Source organism: Lolium rigidum, unplaced genomic scaffold (genome assembly GCF_022539505.1).
Source record: "Lolium rigidum isolate FL_2022 unplaced genomic scaffold, APGP_CSIRO_Lrig_0.1 contig_30022_1, whole genome shotgun sequence".
In the NCBI taxonomy this organism is placed as follows: domain Eukaryota; kingdom Viridiplantae; phylum Streptophyta; class Magnoliopsida; order Poales; family Poaceae; genus Lolium; species Lolium rigidum.
The window spans coordinates 117,545-125,255 of NW_025900124.1; the positions used below are offsets into that span (position 1 = coordinate 117,545).

A 7,711-nucleotide genomic window follows, 5' to 3' on the forward strand; every position below is an offset into this window, starting at 1 on the left:
TAAAAAAAGCTGGTTAAGAGCATCTCCAGCCGCGTCCCCCAAACCGTCCCCCAAACCGCGCCGGATTGAGCGTTTGGGGACGTGTTTTGTTCGTGCCGCGTTTGGGGGACGTCGCTCCCCAGCCGCGTCCCCCAAACGCCGCCCCCAAACATTTAAAATAATTTTTTTAACACATAAACCATTTATATCAAATGTAGCATATGAAAAAAATGTTTTCGAGGATTGTTTTCAAATTAAATTACAACAAACAATAAAACAAGTAATCAAATATAATAAAAAGGGCTAGATGATACATCAAGGTGCCACGGTATTTCCTTTGATCCTCCACAAATGCTCAACGAGATCAGCTTGAAGTTGCTCATGCACATTGCTGTCACGGATCTCTGCGTGCATGGCGAGAAAATCAGCAAAATCTGCGGGCAACTCATGATCAACCTCCGCGAGAGGGCCTTGACACTCATAGGGACCAACATGTGACCTAACATGATTCTTGCGGTCATCCTCGATGATCATGTTGTGCATGATCACACAAGCCTGCATCACCTCCCACATTTGGTCGTGAGACCAGCTTAGAGCAGGGTACCGAACAATGGCAAATTGTGCTTGAAGCACACCAAATGCCCGCTCGACATCCTTCCTGCAAGCCTCCTGTCGTGTAGCAAAGTGAGAATTCTTCAGACCTGATGGATTCGAGATTGTTTTGACAAAAGTGGCCCATTTTGGATATATACCATCGGCTAGATAATAGCCTTTGGTATATTGGTGACCATTGATCTCATAGTTGCATGGTGGAGCATGCCCTTCCACTAGTCTGCTGAACACCGGAGACCGCTGCAACACGTTGATGGCATTGTGTGATCCCGCCATGCCAAAGAAAGAATGCCAAATCCACAGGTCATAATCTGCCACGAGCTTCAAGCACCACACCGCAATATCCATGACGCCCTTTGTATATACCTTGCCAAGCAAACGGGCAGTTCTTCCATGCCCAGTGCATGCAATCGATGCTTCCAAGCATTCCGAGAAAATCCTCTCGGCAGCATTTTGTGCCATGATCCTTGCGATCTCTTCCTCGGTTGGCCCTCTCAAGTAGTATTTGCCAAACTTTCCCACCACAGCTCGGCAAAACTTGTACATGCACTCAATGGCGGTAGACTCACTCATGCGAAGGTAGTCGTCCTGTGTATCGGCAGGTGCTCCGTATGCAAGCATCCTCATGGCGGCGGTGCACTTCCGAATGGATGAGAACCCGAGAACGCCTACGGCGTCGACCTTGAGCTTGAAGTAGGGGTCGAACTCTCGAACGCCGTGGAGGATATTCATGAACAGGCCCTTGCTCATCCTGTACCGGCGCCGAAAATTGTCGGCATGTGTTGCCCCGTCGGCGAAGTAGTCGTTGTGCAGCATGGCATGCCCCTCCATCCTCTCGCCGGGGCTTCGACTTCCTTCTTCCCGGCCTTGATCCTCCGCGGCGCGGCCTCTCCCTCTTCTCCGCCTCGGCGTCAAGCATGTCCTGGAGGGACGCGATGATCGGCAAATGCTCCCGCAGGTCGTCGTCGAACGCTTGCTCGTCCTCCAGCGAGCGGGGCAACCATCTCATCGTCGCTGTCCATGGCTAAAGCAAAATCAATGGTTAAAATTGCGCCGAGGCGGACGACGCAACAAACGGCGACCAATCGCGCCTACCCGGCAAGTCGTTGAGCACCTTCACGTGCGCGGAGGTGGGGCGGATTTGACGGCGCGTTACGGGAGGCGCCGGCGACGCGGCGGCGGCGGCACGACCGGCGGGAGCCCCGGCCGCGACAACGGTGCCGACTCGCAGCACGGATCGGACGCCCAAACGGCCGGGAAATCCAGCGGCGGCGGTGGGGTGGGAGGCGCGGGAAGGAAGGAGCGACGAGAAAAGAGGCGCGAACCAACGGTTTATGCAAATAGTCGCCGACATGTGGGAGCCCGCCTCGCTTTTCGTTGTGTCCGGCGTCCCCGGAGCGTCCCCTGTGGGACGGGGACGGGCTCGGGGCGCCGGACACCGTATCGGGCCGCGTCGGACAAAAATGGGCTTTGTGGGACGCGGCTGGAACGGTTTTTTTGTCCGGCGCGCCCCAAATCCCTTTGGGGGACGGTTTGGGGGACGCGACTGGAGATGCTCTAAGAAAATTTTGCCTAAACCTTTTAGTTGGTAGTGGCAACAAGAAAGAAGATCGGACCCTAATTTGGGAGCTGATCGTCTAATCGCGGGATGAGATGGTCCTATTCCTATCGTTCTTCCATGGGACACGTCACATGCCAGGGCTCCATTCTTTAGCTAGCGCACTTCTTCTCCACCTAGGGGCGATGACTGTGAGATACGGGTAGGGTTGAAAACGGAACGGAAACGGACGGAAACATGCTTTATCGTTTTTGTTTCCCTCTATCTTGTTGGAATCGAAAATGGAATCGGAATCCCCGGAAACGAATATGAAAACGGAAATCATCGGATATGAATACGGAACGGATACGCAGCGGATACGTTACGAAAACGAATATTTGCCTGGAAACACAATGCGGCATGATACCTTGGTTTCTAGACCAAAAGACAGACATAAAAAAGACAATAAAATAAGATATAACACTTAACTTCGACAAGCGGCAATTCATAAAATAACTCACATAGTTTAACAGTTGCATGCACAGGAAATTATACAGAGTGATCAGGGTTAGAGTACTTAGTGGACTTGGTATGTGGCCAAACCTGATTTCATGTGTAAATGTAGGTCTGCTAAATGCACGAGCCTTTCTAGGTTATATTTCCGGAAACTTTCCGTATTTATTTTTCCGGAATTTCCTCTGCCGTTTCCGTTTCCGTCGGAAAGGGCTCCCTCGTTTTCTTTTCCGTTTCCATTTATGCTTTTGCTGTTTCCGTTTCGTTTTCTCAAAATGCCACTTCCTTTTCCGTATTTGGCCCTCCATTTCCTTTTTCTTCAAAAACGGACGGAAAGTTTCCCTTTCGTTTTCAACCCTAGATACGGGTGACTTTGATGTACACACCCTTTGGATATGTAGATTACTAACTGTACTTCAACACCAGAAATCAGAGTGGCGCAGCGGAAGCGTGGTGGGCCCATAACCCACAGGTCCCAGGATCGAAACCTGGCTCTGATATAATTTTTTCTCGGGTATTTTCCTTTTTTCTTGTTTTGCCCTGTTCTATCTGGATATACAACATCTTCAGTACCACGTACAAAGAGAAACAATCGCATGCGAGTGCAAACCTTTACGCTGCCGGCCGGCATACATACACATGCTCTACAGTCTACATGACTCATGACTCTGTTTACTCCAATCTGATCGCCGATGATCAGCGTAAAGGTCTGTACTAGGTATATACGTATGTACTATAAGCTAGGCTAGCTAGTATTCAACTCATGCAGACAGCGCGCGTGTATAAAACGAACCTTGATGCATGGCCGGAGCGAGCAAAACCATCCCGTCGGCGGTGCTCGGCCGGCCGGGCTCTCGACGCGCGCAGCCGGCGTTCGCGAAGGTCGGCCGCCCAAGTTCCCAAACAGTCGTTCTTCCTTCTCGTCCCTCCACGGTGTTTTCCCGTTTGCTGAGGCAGACATGATAAAAGCAGAGAGCGGCGCAGACGTCACCTCTGCAGCAGCGGGCAGTCCAGGGGACACAAGAGATAAGCCGATCCAGGCGAGAGAAGACTCGCTGCCTGCCGCTGCCGCTTCAAGTGAAAAGCGCGGGCGTAAGAGCATCTCCACCGACGACCCTAGTAGCATATTTCGAAGGCCGGCATCGAAAATGAGCTCACACCGGCGTGTTCTAAGAAGCGCCGGCGTTTTTTCGAGCTCAATAGAAGCGTCGGCAACCTCGTGCCGGTTGCGAAGGGCGTGAATCGGACGCATCGGCACCTCACGAGAATTTTTTTGGGCATGGGAGCAGTTGATGACAGGGCGCCGCGCGGGAGGTCTCCCGCCATGATGCCAGGCGGGAAACTCTCCCACCACGATGCCGCGCAGGAGGTTTCCCGCCTCGCCGCCGGTCTACATTATCCCCACTGTTCCCCGCCTCTCACTTCAGTAGTGAAAAAAAATCTAAACCACCAATGTTCGATGCATGGGAGGAGGCGACACTAGAGACGGCTATAGAAGTCTGGAGGAGGACCCACAACTCGCAGAGTACGAGGCATGAGAGGAGGCGGCGGTAGCGACTACCGTAGAAGCATTTGCCGCGGACGAGCGACAAATGCTGGAGGCGGGGCGGCGTCACCGGGAGGCGGAGCGGCAACGCCAGTGGGAGGTGTGCGACAACAAGGGTGGGAGCAGCTTGCGCTGCGGCGGGAGATGCGGGAGCAGCAGCAGCGTGAGGATGAAGTCTACGAGCGGCGGCGCTTGGCGGAGATGCAGCTGCGGCTACGGAGGCAGGAAGTGGAGCACCGTGGGTGGCGGGTGGAGCTGGAGCAGCAACTGCGTCAGGAGGCGGCAGCCGCGGATAGAGCGGTCTACTTGACGTTCGTGGCAGAGAGAGCAGCGGGGGATCGACGACGACGGAGCAGCAGAGAGCATCGGAGAGAGCAACGGTCGCTCGTCCACCTCCATAGAGCCGGGTGGTCAGTAGGTAGTAGGCTAGAGATGAAGCAAGTTTCACATATCATCCAGGATTGAGGAGTGAATAATGTTTTACTCGAATTTACCTAAATCATTATTCATTTCTCGATCGTGAATGACATGAAAATGAAACTACAAATAAATTTTTAATTTATCTTTAAAAAATTCTATCAAGGCAGCCTCTTCGGTGGCGCTGGTGTGGGAACAGCACCCAAACAAAACCCCCAAGTAAAGGATACAGTGTCAATGTCCCCAAACGGTAATACCGGGCGTCTATTTGGAGGCACTGGTTGAGATGCTCTAACGCTGATCGCCCTTGCCTGCGCACACCTGCTGAAACTGCCCAGGCTTCTTTCTCCGCCTAGGTCCTAGGGACGAGAGGACTGCGCGAACGGTCTCCCGGCCAGTGACAAGTTTTCCCTTGCATCTGTGCCAGCTTGTTAGATTGAAGATAACTCAAGACCAGAGTCCACCGCCTTGAGAGCTGACCTGGAATGGAAGTACAGACGAAAAGATGCGTGATTCGATCTTCTAAGGTTAGCCATGGTGTTAGTATCATAGCTAGTATCATACACATTGGTTTCACAAAAATGCTGATGTGGCATCTAATTAAGGATGAGAAAGGATATTAGAGTAACATAGGTGGATACTGTATCATAGAGCATGTCACGAGAAAAATTAATGCCAAAAAAATTTTATGCACATATTTACATTGAGATTCTAAAAAGTAATAAATATAGCATAACTATGATACTACTTCATGATACTAACCACTATAGAAATAATCTCATACATAAGTATCATATGCATAATTCTACAATATGATACTTACCACTATGGCCAGCCTAACCGTTCGGCGAGGATTAAAACAATGATTCTAATGGTTTTATTCTGTTTGTTTGTTTAGGCAGCATCGTCGTTGATAGAATTTGGCTTGCGGTCCGATCGATCAGGTCAGTGCGCTCATCGACGCGATCTATTCGGTTTGCGGTCCAACCTAACTTGCTTGAAAAGATATAAAAGCTTGTTTAATCCATGGATGGCATACATAGTTTGGGTATAATTTTCTTGGTTTAACTGATATAATAAACTAGAAATTAATAAAAATATAGTATAAGATCCTAGCGTTCTTATCTTGTCCTCGCTTAGTCATCCTCATCGGAGTGATAGTCGCGGCAGCACATGGTCTCGTCGAAGACTTTAACAGTGGACATGCCATGGCCGTCGTACTTAAGACGACCCAGTGCTCGACTTCGATGGCGTGCGCGTGGGCGAAACACCTCCAGCCATTGTAAAGGTACAATTGGCATACACAGTTGAACATCACCTCCACGGACCACATGCCGGTCGAGCCGCCGGCCACTCGTAGTACGAGCTCGTGGGGATCTTGCCCATAGACGATCGAAACAAACTTCTGGGGTAGGCGCAGTATGTCCCAGTCCATCCCCAAGTGGATGGTGACACATAATTCAAACCTAGAGAGGTGGATATGATAGACTAGGGCGACGATGGTGACGACGGGGACGACGATGGCTGACTATGGCCTCTCCCCCACATCTTCCTCGGTGATCTCGGCCTCGGCCACGCCTCGGACCTGGTGGCCATCATAGACGCCCACACACCTCAATCCTATACCGCTAGCCACGGCGTCGTGATGCCCCTGGTGGTGGTGGAAATGGAAAATATGAGAGTGTGGAAGAAAATGGCCACATGTGGCCTGCTAAAAAGGCAAATGTATTGGATACCGATGGGAGGCAGAAACACCGGCGGTTATGAAGGGAGGCGGCTAGCCTAGACGTCGAGTGGCGCGGCAAGTGCAGGAGTGTAGATGTCAGGCGACGCATAAACTTTAGAGTCAGTCTACCTTCATTGATAATTAGAGGAAGAAGGTCATTGGGTCGCCACCATGCGGGCCCTTGGACCACGTGAAAGGATACAGGAGGTTGTGCACCCTGTCTGCGCAGACGCATCCGTTCCCCAAAATTTTGTGAAAGAATGGATCGCGTCGGACGGGTTGGTCCGTGAGAAACACACAATTAGATCGTGCGTGGCCTGATCCTCCTTTCTGCGCGGACCAATTTAGACGCGGGAGAACTCTTTGGATCGCCCCGGTGAAGATGTCCTTAGCACAAAAAATCAGAGTGGCGTGCAGTGGATTGTAAGCGTGGTTAGCCCATTACCCAGGGCTTTAACTATTTTTATTTTGATTTTTTTCTCTTTCAGTTTTTTTGCCTAATAAATCCTTTCTAATAGATAAAGTTTATATTAGTTTTCAAAATTCAAACTATGTAATATATGATCAGGTTTTTACAGAAAAAATCATTTACATGCAACCTACAAAAATCAATATTATTAGATACAACATGAAAAATATTTCCATATTATATCTATATAATATCATGTTTCTTGGTAGATCTTTTTTTAAAAAATTATCAAACTTTACTTTGATCGACTTTTTCTTAAAATGAATCACTAATATAGAGGGAGTATCATATATCGGATTTGCCATTTTCAGTCAAGTCCTAGACCGTTCGATTGCATCGCGGTTCTTGCACATATGAGTTGTAAGTTGGATTGTAACTAGATTTTTGTTGTTGCAAGTGGTGGTGTAACTTTTTCAGTTGCAAGTGGGAATAAAACTAATAAAAATAAGCTAAATAGTTAAATTTACTTTATTATTTATGTTAGTCATAAGTTGCAACTAAAATTTGATGACATCATCTAACTGATAATTAGACACATCCATTATGTATAGCTCACCAACAGAGCCTTCTCTAGGTTCTGTTATTGCCGGGTTTTTTTTTTTTTTTGCCCTTCTCTATCTGGATATACTTCTTTATTTCATCTTCATCCTTCATTTACGGTTTAGACGTTTAGTACTACTCTCTTCAGCCTTAAATATTTATCGTAGATTTAGAGTGTTTTATTAAATGTGCCTAGATTTATTAAACCCATGATAAATATTTAGTGCCAAAGGAAGTACTCCCTCTAATTTATATCAATTAATACTAATATAGATATATCTAGATACATTTTAATTGTAGATATATCCATTTAGTAGCAAGTACTATGGATCGAAAGTACAATTTTTTTTGAATAAAAGCAGTACAACGTAC

At 48.4% G+C, this 7,711-nt stretch overlaps 1 non-coding gene across 1 annotated transcript; it reads left to right on the forward strand.

Annotated features, from left to right (window-relative positions):
* The first annotated feature begins 3,069 nt into the window (after nt 1–3,069).
* TRNAM-CAU lies at nt 3,070–3,141 on the forward strand. Its single transcript has one exon. It is a non-coding gene; the product is annotated as a tRNA-Met (tRNA).
* The last annotated feature ends 4,570 nt before the right edge of the window (nt 3,142–7,711 follow it).